This window comes from Chiloscyllium plagiosum, chromosome 3 (assembly GCF_004010195.1).
Source record: "Chiloscyllium plagiosum isolate BGI_BamShark_2017 chromosome 3, ASM401019v2, whole genome shotgun sequence".
NCBI classification, from domain to species: domain Eukaryota; kingdom Metazoa; phylum Chordata; class Chondrichthyes; order Orectolobiformes; family Hemiscylliidae; genus Chiloscyllium; species Chiloscyllium plagiosum.
The window spans coordinates 102,007,443-102,013,442 of record NC_057712.1 but is presented as its reverse complement, the minus strand read 5'-3'; positions in this window follow the sequence as shown (position 1 = coordinate 102,013,442).

Below are 6,000 nucleotides of genomic sequence, written 5' to 3'. Positions count from 1 at the left end.
TGACCTGCTGCGCTGTTCCAGCAACACATTTTCAGCTCTGATCTCCAGCATATCCAAATGGCTAATTCTCCCTGTATTCCATGAGATCTAATCTTGCTAATCAGTCTCCCATGGGGAACCTTGTCGAACGCCTTACTGTCCATATAGATCACATCTACAGCTCTGCCCTCATCAATCTTCTTTGTTACTTCTTCAAAAAACTCAATCAAGTTTGTGAGACATGATTTCCCACGCACAAAGCCATGTTGACTATCCTGAATCAGTCCTTGCCTTTCCAAATACATGTACATCCTGTCCCTCAGGATTCCCTCCAACAACTTGCCCATGACCAGGGTCAGACTCACTGGTCTGTAGTTCCCTGGCTTGTCTTTAGCAGCCTTCTTAAACAGTGGCACCACGTTTGCCAACCTCCAGTCTTCCAAAACCTCACCTGTGTCTATCGATGATACAAATATCTCAGCAAGAGGCCCAGCAATCACTTCTCTAGCTTCCCACAGAGTTCTCGGGTACACCTGATCAGGTCCTGGGGATTTATCCACTTTTAACTGTTTCAAGACATCCAGCACTTCCTCCTCTGTAATCTGGACATTTTGCAAGATGTCATCATCTATTTTCCTACAGTCTATATCTTCCATATCCTCTTCCACAGTAAATACTGATGCAAAATATTAATTTAGTATCTCCCCCATTTTCTGTGGCTCCACACAAAGGCCGACTTGCTGATCTTTAAGGGGCCCTGTTCTCTCCCTAGTTACCCATTTGTCCTTAATATATTTGTAAAAACCCTTTGGATTCTCCTTAATTCTATTTGCCAAAGCTATCTCATGTCCCCGTTTTGCCCTTCTAAATACCCTCTTAAGTATACTCCTACTTTCTTTATATTCTTCTAAGGATTCACTCGATTGATCCTGTCTATACCTGACATATGCTTCCTTCTTTTTCTTAACCAAACCCTCAATTTCTTTAGTCATCCAGCATTCCCTATACCTACCAGCCTTTCCTTTCACTCTGACAGGAATATACTTTCTCTGGATTCTTGTTATCTCATTTCTGAAGGCTTCCCATTTTCCAGCAACTTCCTTGTTCTTGTATTGTATGCTCAGCTAATAAAGCTATCTATCCCTTATGCCTTCCTAACCAGCTTATCTACCTGCTCTAACAGCTTCAGTGATCCCTGGATATATACAATAAGATCCCTCTGAAGTTTGCTACTTTCCAGGATGCTACCATTCATTGTATATTCCTTTGTTTTGTTAACTCTCACAAAGAAACCCCCACAATTCTCAGGCTCTGCTAGGGACTCTGCCATACTGAACCTGCCATCAGCTTTTGTTCTCTTACTCCTAAAATTTATCTCTTAACATTCTTATTCTCTATATTCATCCCACCCTTTGCTTTTACAGAAACATATCTGTCCTCTGCACTCATTACTTCCTCTCTGCATGCCTCCCATTGTTCTGATATAGATTGATGGAACATAATTGCACCCAGTCCACTTTGGCCAAACTGTACCTTCTCTGATGTAAAATTAGCCTTTCTCCAGCTCAAAACTTATATTCCCGCCCTATCCTTACCCTTTTCATAATTATCCTAAATTTAACTGAGTTACGGTAGCTATTTCCAAAATGTCCCCCTATTGATATGCCTTCTGCCTTTCTGGGTTAATATCTAAATATTAGGTTCAGAATTGCTCTCTCCCTTTTTAGGCCTTCCACATACTTACTGAAAATATTCTGTTGGATGCAATTTAAGAATCTTGTTCCCTCTCTACCTTGCAAACTGGAATTATACCAATTAATATTTGGGTAATTAAAATCTCCTGCTATTACTGCCTTATTATTCTAACATTTCCCTGAAATGTGATTACATGGTTGACCCTCTCTGACTATTTGGGGGCCTACAGCATAGTTTCCCCTTTTGTGTTTTTTATTTTTACCCATATGGCCTCATTTGGTGATCCTTCCATGCTCCCTCCTCACTATCATTAATTCCTAAATACTGATTGAGGGTGATCAGCCATGATCATAATGAATGGTGGTGCAGGCTCGAAGGGCAGAATGGCCTACTTCTGCACCTATTGTCTATTGTCTATCATTATTGATTCCTTGATCAACGCAGTGGACGTTGTCTATATGGACTCTCTATCTCTGTGCCATCAGCTTGTCTATTTTATTCCTCAGGCTCCTTGCATTAAAATATATTCTATTTAAGCTTGGAAAACTCACTTCTTTCTTATCTAGCAAAGTCTTGTCAACTGTGTTGAGATCAAAGGTTGAGAATGGTGAAAAAACTTTGAGGACATGAATGATCTATTCTTTCTCCTAAGTTCCTAGTGTGTTGGCTAACCCACACGATTGACAGGCTTCTGTAGGGAAAGTAGGCAAAATCTGCAGGGAAGAGTCAGGAATTTGGATGGTGAAATGAAACATTGTTGAATTTCATGAGTGTTGTAGCTATTACCATCGAGAGAGTTGAAGGGCACTCCATCATATTATTGACTTGTGCCCCATTGATGATAGAACATAAGATCTTGTGATCTTTAAGACCAAAAGATGTAGAAAACAAATTACCCATTCAGTCCATCAAGTCCACTCTGCCATTCAATGAAATAATGGCTGATCTGATAATCCTTAAGTCCACATTCGTGCCTTATCCCCAGAACCCTTGATTCCATAACTCATTAGATATCTGTCTATCTCAGCCTTGAATATACCTAATGACCCAGCCCTGACAGACCTCTATAGTAAAGAATTCTAGATTCAGCAACCTCGGACAGAAAAAGAATACCATCCTTAAGTAGACATCTCCTTACTGTGCTCTTCCAGCATCACTAATCCAGAATCTCCTTACTCTGACTTTATGCTCTTTGGATCTAGACTCTCCCACAAGGAGACACATCCTCTCCAAATGTATTCTGTCAATATATTGTCCATTTCTCAATCTTAGGATGTCGAAGTGTTTTTTAGCCAATTAAGTCACTGTTGAAATGGAGAGGATACAGCCATTTCGTGCTGTCCTTTGAAGTGATCTCACTAACTTCATTGAATTTTTGAAGAAGTAATAAAGAGGATTGACAAGGGCAGAGCAGTGGACATGATCTATATAGACTTCTGTAGTGCATTTGACAAGGTTTCTCATGGTAGACTGGTTAACAAGGTTAGATCTCATGGAATATAGGGAGAACTAGCCATTTGGGTACAGAAATGGCTCAAAGGTAGAAGACAGAGGGTGGTGGTGGAGGGTTGCCTTTCAGACTGGAGGCCTGTGACCAGTGATGTGTCACAAGGATCGGTGCTGGGTCCACTGCTTTTTGTCATTTATATAAATGATTCGAATGTGAACATAGGAGATATAGTTAGTAAGTTTGCAGGTGACACCAAAATTGGAGGTGTAGTGGACATCAAAGAAGATAACCTCAGAGTACAATGGAATCTTGATCAGATGGGCCAATTGGCTGAGAAGTGGCAGATGGAGTTTAATTTAGATAAATGTGAGGTGCTGCATTTTGTAAAAGCAAATCAGAGCAGGACTTATACACTTAATGGCATGGTCCTAGGGAGTGTTGCTGAACAAAGAGACCTTGGAGTGCAGGTTCATAGTTCCGTGAAAGTGGAGTTGCAGGTAGATAGGATAGTGAGCTGAAAATGTGTTGCTGGAAAAGCGCAGCAGGTCAGGCAGCATCCAGGGAACAGGAGAATCGACGTTTCGGGCATAAGCCCTTCTTCAGGATAGGATAGTGAAGAAGGCGTTTGGTATACTTTCTTTTATTGGTCAGAGTAATGAGTATAGGAGTTGAGTGGTCATATTGCAACTGTACAAGACAGTGAGGTTAGGCCACTTTTGGAATATTGTGTGCAATTCTGATCTCTCTCTTATCAGAAGGATGTTGTGAAACCTGAAAGGGTTCAGAAAAGACTTACAAGAGTTAGAGGGTTTGAGCTGTAGGGAGAGGTTGAACAGGCTGTTTCCCTGGAGCATTGGAGGCTGAGGAGTGACCTTGTAGAGGTTTAGGAAATCTTGAGGGGTATGGGTAGGGTAAATAGACAAGATCTTTTCCCTGGGATGGGGGAGTCCAGAACTAGAGGGCATAGGTTTAGGGTGAGATGGGAAAAAGTTAAAAGGGACCTGAGGGGCACCTTTTTTATGCAGAGGGTGGTGCGTGTACGGAGTTAGTTGCCGGAGGATGTGTTGGATGCTGGTCCAACAGTTAAAAGGATCTGGATGGGTATATGAATAGGAAGGGTTTAGAGGGATATGGGCCAAATGCTGGCAAATGGGACTAGATTAATTTTGGATATCTGGTCAGCATTGACACGTTTTACTGAAGGGTCTGTTTCCATGCTGTACAACTTTATGACAATAAATTGGTTGAAGTTTGGCATCTATGATGCTGCAGACCTCAGTAAAGAGTCAAAAGGGATTAGTCATTCAGCACTTCCGAATGAAGATGGATCCAAATGCTTCAGCTTGTCTCCTGGTTGGGTGAAGGATTATTGTCGATGGACATGGTGTGACAAAATCCAATAAGGCCAACGGTGAGGTCCGCTGCGTCATCTCAAATTCAATTGACTGAAACCTGGGATGGGAGCTGGTGTTATCATAAAAGGAAAGCTTAGATAGGCTGGCTATGTATTTGAGTTTAGAAGAATAATAATGTCTGTTATTGAGACATGAAAGAGCCTGAGATGACTTAATGACAAGGCAGATGTTGAAACAATGTTTCCCATCACGGAAACGACTGAAACTAGGGGCACAGTTTAAAAGTAAGAAATCTTCCATCTAAATGGTGATGAGGATTTTTTTTCCTCTCTGGGGATTATGAGTCTTTGGAATTCTGTTACCCCATGAGTCGCTGAATATTTTTAACTTAGAGATAGATAGATTCTTGACTAACAAGGGAGGGAAAGGTTAGCAGAAGTTGACAAGAATATAGAATTGGGGTCACAATCAGATCAACCATGATTGTATTGAATGGTAGAACAAGTTCCAGGATTAAATATCCTACTCCTACTTCAAATTTGTATATTTGTAAGTACAAATATGACAACTGTACAATGAAAGCAGCTAAGTCTGGTCTGTCACAGAAGTGGATAACCTCCTGTTCCTCCAGGCCCCCAATGCAATACCATAAGAGCACTTATATCTTCTGTGAAGTTGTCCTCAACTCTGTTGAGCTGTTGGGTTTCCTCAGCTCAGGAAACATGGCCCACCAGAGCTAAACCCGGAAAGTGTGTTAGAAGGGAGGAGCCCAGTACCATTATAAAATTTAACTGAACAACCAATCTCCTGAGCCAAAGTGCACCCTTTACAGTCACATCCAAAATCTCAATTTGTTATTCATTAAAAAAAAGTTACATTTACTGTATTTCCTCTACTTCCTACATGTCAATTTGGACAGGAAAAATATAAATTGATTCTGATTTTTGGGGGAAGAAACTGACAGATCGGAGAAGAGAAATAAACATTGCACATGGAAACAGAATGCAGCGGCCAACTTGTCTTCCAGTGAGACTTGTGCCTTCAACCATGGCCCTCAGCTTTCCTGGGGAGGGGAGGGGAGGGGAGGCCCAAGCCTTGCCAACTGGAGCGCTTGTGAACACCGACTGAATGTAAATCCGCTGCACCAGGGTTAGGTCAAGGGCTGGGAGCCGTGATTTTGACATTTCCCAACAGTGTGGCCCCTAAATCTTTCTCCTTTCATTGCTGGCCCCTGAGCAGCATTGAAACTGACGTTTCCTCTCCCTGGGGATCAGAGGGTGGTGGGATGGGGAGGTTCCATATAAAAACACAGAGAAAGAGAGGGAAAGTCAATGAACTGCTGATATGGTCACCACTTCCTATCAGCTCCTAGATTCATTTCAGAGCACTTGATGAGCATGTTTGAGTTAATAAAAAAAAGTACTCAAAAACGGTACGCATGTAGAAGTCTCTCTCTTAACTACTTAAATGAAAAACTGACCTCAGAAATTTGACTATAGATTTGGTATGTATTTTTTCCCT